This window comes from Pteropus vampyrus, unplaced genomic scaffold (genome assembly GCF_000151845.1).
Source record: "Pteropus vampyrus isolate Shadow unplaced genomic scaffold, Pvam_2.0 Scaffold142, whole genome shotgun sequence".
Lineage (NCBI taxonomy): Eukaryota > Metazoa > Chordata > Mammalia > Chiroptera > Pteropodidae > Pteropus > Pteropus vampyrus.
The window spans coordinates 1,568,735-1,575,598 of record NW_011888923.1 but is presented as its reverse complement, the minus strand read 5'-3'; the positions used below and the strand labels follow the sequence as shown (position 1 = coordinate 1,575,598).

At 58.2% G+C, this 6,864-nt stretch overlaps 1 non-coding gene across 1 annotated transcript; it reads right to left on the bottom strand.

The window, feature by feature from the left end:
* Positions 1 to 195: 195 nt before the first annotated feature.
* Positions 196 to 314, bottom strand: LOC111744847. The gene has a single exon (XR_002782359.1). It is a non-coding gene; the product is annotated as a 5S ribosomal RNA (ribosomal RNA).
* Between the last annotated feature and the right edge of the window lie 6,550 nt (positions 315 to 6,864).

Sequence of the window (6,864 nt, the reverse complement as noted above, 5' to 3'; positions counted from 1 at the left end):
TGCCAACTAACTGCTGGGGGCCGAGCTGGGGTTCTCGACCTCCCCCTCCTTCCATGTGGTCTCCATGGTGATTTCTGTGGCCCCAGAGGTGTGTGTGTGGAGGACAAGGCGGAAGCCATGGCACAACGTCATTTTTTTTTTTTTTTTTTTTTGCTGAGTAATATTCCATTGTATAGATGTATCACATCTTTTTAATGCCTACAGCACCTGGTCTTCCTAGGTGGTCTCCCATCCAAGTACTAACCAGGCCCGACCCTGCTCAGCTTCCGAGATCAGACGGGATCGGGCGTGTTCAGGGTGGCGTGGCCGTAGATGTCATTTTTCAAAGGGAGGTGACAGGTTCTCTCCAGGTGGGAGGACGCTGAAGGGTTTGCAGACGTGTTTTAAGACCACCACCTGACTCCCGAGCTCCCCAGAGCAGCAGGCTTTGATTTGGGGGTTGGTGTCTCGGACACACGCCCCTCACGGGCTCCAGGAAGGAGTCTGGCGGAGGATGCTGGAGGTGGCTCTCCCGCGAAGTCCCTGCTTGCACTTCTATGAAGTAATAAATTTCATGGATAAGGTAGATTCCATCAAATAAGTATCAATTAAGCTCTTTTATGATCATAACCAAGATGATGAATTAAAGTCAATTTGGAGGAAAAAAACCAGCAGAAGAACAGAGACTTCAGGAATGCAGCCCGCGCTCACAGAGCCCCCTACACTCAATGAATGCCTCACTCGACGGGAAGGCAGCCTTCAGCTCTGGTTGAGTGCTGTGTGTAAGGCTCTGGGCCGGCCTCGTGGTGTGCGGAGGTGGGCGTACAAATCTGTGCTCCTGAATATCCATGAGAGATTTGGGGTGGCCCTGTGTCACCCCTAGACGGTGAGAAGGGGCGAGGACCAACCCTGTAAGTCCCTCTGCTTAATGCGGGCTAGCGGGCTGGGTGGGTTTTGGTTCTCAGGAACAAGGTATCTCCGTTTAAGGAGATTAATGTAAGAATCCCGGGCAGGTGAGGACTAAAAGGACATCTCACAGCAGCATGGTCAGGCCCTACAGGGTCGGCCACGTCCCAGCCCCGCCAGTCTCCGTCCCCAGGCGTGGCCTGTTCAGGATCCAGTGTGTGAAATGGAGGTGGGTAGAGGGGGCAGGGAGACAGGTCTCTTGCAGCCTAGAAGGGTCTCGTATGCAAGGGGCGGCCACACAAGTTGCTTTCCGTGGCAATGAGCTGGGCAGGAAGTTGAGTGGGAGAACCTGTCAGCCACTGGTTTCCTAGTTACTGAAAACCAGGTCCCCCCACCCACACCCGCCTCGGGGCTGGCCCAGCGTCCTGCTTCCACGGTGACCCCGGCCTCCAGCAACCAGCTCCCTTCTCTCTGCTCCCCTCCCAGCTTCTGCAAAAGGCCTCCTGAGCATCCCTCGCCTCCCCCCACTGCCATGTCTGCTCAGCCGGTCGCCCTCTGGGTGGCAGACACCCCAGAGTTCGATGCTTTGAAATGCCTGAGGGGAACCTTCTGGTTCCCTCAGAGTGACAAGCCCCATCCCCAGGAGGTCCTCCAGAGATGGCCCTGCCCCGTCACCCACCCCTCCTCTGTGTTTTCTGTGATTCCTTGGAAAAATAGAGTGTGGCAGGCTTCGCGTGTCTGCCCCGCCCACAGCCCCTTCTGAAAACAGGCCAGAGAGGCGGGTCTGTGGCAGCGTTGGGGGCCATGTCCCAGGCCCCGAGGAAGTTGGCCTGACACCGGTCAGTGGGCCTGCCAGGAGCACCTGTTCATGCATGGCGATGGGTGACAGGCACACTTCTTGGCGTTGGGGACAGACATTCTTATGTTCTGCATGGGACTGCCCAGAGGTCACATTCTGTCTCTGAATCACTGAGAGCTGCTGGGTTTGGGGATAATTGTTTATGCCACAGCTCTTGTCAGAAGGAGGGGCAAGCAGTTCCCCAAGGTATAGGGCCCACGGGACACAAGGACCCTCTGTCCAGGAGTCTGGTCTGCAGCCTCCTGAACAAGGAGCAGCTGGGTATGTCCAGTGACAAGGGAATGGAAGGTCACCTAGAGTCTGTAACAGCCCAGCTGGGCCTGGCCACGTAATTGCTGACCCATTCACATGGTAAGTGTTAGTCCCACGTGCCCGGCACCGTTCCAAGACTTGAGTGTGGACAGTGAGCCCAAAGTGAGCCTGCTCCTGGACCCCTTCATCTGGCCGGGGAGACAGACGGCAGAAACCAAGACGATGGTGGGGAACGGCCAGCCGCGGGGGCAGGGCGGGGCGGCAGCTGCAGGGTGAAGTGACACGAAGCGGAGGGTCACCCCGCCCCTTCCTGAGGCGGGCTGCGGGGCTCCACAGGGCGCACCCCCCCGGCCACCGGGCCCCTGAAGTGCGGGAAGGCAACGGGGCGCCCCTGCCCGGCCCTGGCTCCTCCTTCACCTCCTGGGTGTCGGGGCTGCTTTTCTGCTCCGGCTGCCCGGGAGGAAGTGTATATATTTAGACCCTTCTGTACTCTCCGTGGTAACAGCCGCTTTATTCCTGGTGAAGAATGAGGAAAATGGGTCAGCTGTATTTACTAAGACGCGCGTTCCAGCTCCTTTTCCGAGGCTATTTATAAACTTCAAAAAACGGGAGCTGAGTTTTCACATCTTGGCAGCCGGAGCGCCTGTGAGCCCCTTCGCGTGACCGCACGGGGGACTCGCGCTGCCAGCCGGCCGAGCAGGCAAGTAGGGCAGGTGGAGTCCTGCGGACGGTGATTCTGGGGACTCTGCGCCCGAGTTTGCCTCCGGCTCCGACTTCGGGCTTTCTCCCCATGTGACAAATCCAGCTTTCCCGGGCCTGGCGAAGGGGCTTCGCTGCAGCTACAGGTGCTAGGGAAGCGAGGACCTGCCGCGGAGCCTGGGGACCTGGGGGGCTCTCTCGGGACCTGCTCCTTCCGGCCCTCAGTGGGGCGGGGCCTCTAGTCCTGCGGGCTCGGTCGGGGCTCACTGTCTGTCTCTGCCAGCGCTCCGTCCCTGTGCCGTGTCTGTGTGTTGTGAGGTCGCACGTTCATATCGCCTGATGTGCAGAGCAGTCGTGGCTCCTTTCTTTCTCAGGGGCCCGATCTTGCTTTCGAGAGAGGGAGGCTGGGTCCCAGGTGTCTAGGCTGGTGAGTTCAATCACGCGGCTCCCAGCAGCCCCATGAGGCAGCCCCCGCTCCGCTCGGCTGTTTTGGGTGCGTGTTCAGTCTTTCTGAGCACCCCTGCCCTGCTCCCCTGTGCACCTCGGGGATGGGAGTGTGCCCCTGTGGCCTGGGGGTCGCTGAGGGACAGGGTCCCTGTGCTCGGTGACTCCTGGGACCATCATGGGTACCTGCTGCAGGGAGGCTGACTGTCCAGCCCAGGAGCCACCGGCCCATCTGGACTCGGGCAGGGATGAGCCCCGCCCACCTTTACCTTCTAGATGTCCAAGGCCCCCTCCAAGGAGGCCTCTGCATCCTGACCCTCAGAGCTCTCAGTCTCTCCGTCTCTGTGGTGATGAGGTTGATGCATCCTCCAGGGGGCACCGTGTGTGGGGGGGCCGTAAGAGCGAGGCCATGGGTGGCTCCTCCCCTCACCAGCCAACAACCTAGGGGGTGGTGACTCCTCTGTGCCCCCACCTCCTGTGGCTGTCACGTCGATAACACAAGTGTTAATGATGACGGTGATGACCGCCATCACGTACCAATGGCTTCCTCTGCCAAGCGCGTCTGAGCCCTCTCGCGAATGTGTGGGTTCGTCTTCCAGGCAAAGCGGTCATTGGGGGATCAATGAATTGTTCCAAGGCGGTTGCTAGGAGAGTGCCTGGCAGTCCTGGGCGCGTGTGCCACACGAGGTGGTACCCACGGTCATTCCATTATCTGCCGTCTGCTCGCTCCGTGGTAAGGGGCCTTGGGCCAAGTTCCCCCCAGAGAAGTTCCCAAAATTCCTTGTTCTTGGCACCCCGAGGGCCTCAGTGATTTTTTTCATGACATTCCTAGGTTCAAAGAAATACTTAATAGTTCTGTTTATTATGTAGTTAGATCCAAACACCTCAATAAATATTTGAGTCCTAACAACTTAATAGCTGCCTGAAAATATAACAGACATAATTTTTTATTTCATTCTTAAATTACCGAATTATTTACTAATGAGATATGTGTGCCCATCGGGCGCTGGACAGCTTTTCAAGTCTGGGAGTCAGATTGGGCATCCAAACTGATTTTTGCGAGGTGCTGGCTTCTAATCTCAGTAACCACTGCAAACCCAGCTTCACGAGGACGTGACGTCCTCAGAAGGGATGTGGGCTGATCTCATGGTGAAAGTGTGAACTCTGCCGAGCTAGCAGTTCCCGCTGTGCCTGACGGACATTCAGTATTGCTCGTTTCCCTCAGTAAGTGAAATACCCTGCAGGTCTCATGGATTTGCTGAGGCTCCCTAGGATGTCTAGGTACACAGTTTGGGAACGATGTGGCTTGTGGCTTTCCCCTCGCTACACATTTTCAGACTCCTGCAACCCTCTCTGCAGAGTGGTTCGGGACAGATGACAGGAATGGGGTGGGCTCCGCGCTCCTCCTCCTTCTGCATCCTGTTCTGCCTGGGGCTCGAGTCTCATGGTCCAGCTGTCAGGGTGTGGACAGCATCTTCTCCACACTCGGGGAGAACCCGGTGATCCGCATCCATCAGGATACAGATTCAGAAAACCTCCCTTGTGACAAAATGCCTTCCAAAATGTCATGCTGCTGACGCCAACACAAATCACACTTGCCGTTCTGGGCTGAGAAGTTCCTTTGTTGCTTCGGTGGGTGGGCTGTCCACCGGAAGTACTGGACCCCATTGCTTCTGGGGCAGGGAGCTCCCCAAACCACCAGACCTACGGGACAGGGAGTCAGGAAGGGTTTTTAAAATGCTGTGCCCACTATGTGCGAGAGGAGGCCAGGTGTCCTGCACCTCCTTCTGCTCCCCCTGTTCAGCAGGTGCGGGTGTCGTGGGTGCAGGCTGAGGGTACCGGGGTAGGCCGGGCTGTGCGTTCTCAAACAGGTGTGTCACCTGGGGCCTTTGCTTCCGCTGCTGGCTCTCCCACAGCGCCTCTTCACCCCTGCTCCCATCGTCGCCTCCCCATCTTCACCTCCATCGCCCCCGGGAAGCTGCCTTGTTCCCAGACAGGCCGGTCCTGCGGCCGCTGCACCCGCCCCTCGGCCTCGCCCGCTCACCGTCACCTCGGCACCTTCGCGTTCGCCCTTCCTCCTTCTTGCAGCCGTCCGTGCGAGCCGCCCCCAGAGCTGGCCCTGCTCGGTTTCCAGGTCTCACTTGAAACGCCACTCTTCAGAGAGGCCGGCCTGAGCGCCCTGTCTAACGCAGGGCCCCCCGCTCCTCGTCCACGCCTCACAGCCCTTTAAACCTGAGCTTCGCCCTGGCAGAGCCACGTCCGTGTCATTCGGCGTCGTTTCCTCGGCACCGAGCCCCGCGCCTGGCCCTCCGTGGGCGCCCGGCACGCACGCCTCGGGGTGTGAGCGCCTTCACGGGCACTGCAGCTTTTAAAATTCAAATGGATGTGACTTGTGGAGTCACCCACTTTTAATTTCGCCAGCTAAGAGTTAGAAGAATTCCAGCAACCATATATCATCAATGTTTTGTGAAAGAAAAGCTGGAAGGACATGATCTCCAGGTAAAGGACGGTTCTTTAAGTGGAATAAATTTCGCTTTATCGAAGTGCACTGTGTTGTTCCTTTTCTCATCGTGTGGCAGACGGACGCAGACCCTCATGAAATGACACGATCCATCGGTGGGCATTGGGAGATGCCCGTTCTCCCGCCCCGTGGAACGTAGTAACCGCCCGATGCCACCCTTGTGTCATTCCCCTGCTGCCATTTGTCCCCTTCACTAAGCCTGGTGGGGAGCTACGTTTTAGACCTAAGCAGCCTTTGCACATGCTGTTTGCTCTGCCTCAGAGGCCCCTGTGGGTCCCTGGACACTTCCAGATCTGGCTGGACGCCCCGTCCTGAAGCTTTCAGGATCAGGCTCGTCTCCCCTGCGACATTGCCATCATCTGTCCGCACAGTAGTCCCCAGGGCGGGGTAAGGTGGGTGGTCTGTGGGCGGGGGCGTGGGCAGCACGCTGTGGTCCTCAGTCTGCACTCACACTGCTTAGCCCACTGAAGGACGCAGTTCCCGCTGCCTGTGGCCATCCATGAGTACGTGACAGCGACCAGCCTCGGGCCACAGCTCAGGGGTATGTGACATGGAGTTCTTTCCCTTTTGATAACTAATTTAATTTCTGTTTCAGCCCTTTATTCCACCAGGGCCCAGAAACAATTGCACTTAATTCTGGGGTTCCTCAGTCAACTCAGAGCCTCCCCTGACCCGTCGCTGGTTTGTCGGTGTGTGAGGGGCGGGTGGGGGTGACAGTCCTGGCCCTGAGTTATTGCTAGTTCCTCAGGTCCCTGGTTGTCACCTCTCACGGGTCCCGTGGTCCCCATGCAAGGCCTCTCCAGGGCCGGGTCCTTCTCAGCTGCTTCTGCACCCCTCTTGAGGGGCAAAGGGGCACCCGTCTTTGTGCTCTGGGGCTCAGGGCAAATGCCGTCACTCCACTTGGGGAACAAGGCCCAGCCCCCCTTGGGAGTGCGGGCCTCTCACGTCGCACATCACCAGGGTGGGGAGGACGTGGACCCACGGGGCTTCTGTTCTTCTGCCCCTTGTCCCCGTATCAGCCCTCATGCGGGATGGGGGTGCCCTGGTCTGGTTAGAATTCAAGGCTACAGGGATGGGGGTGAAGAGGGACCGCTACTCACACCTGCGACGTGCTAACCTGCTGCAGGTGTGAGGGCCCGACCTGGGCGTTTTGGGGGAGACTTCTACGGTGTCTGAGGAAGGGGAGAGGGTGCGAACTGAGCAC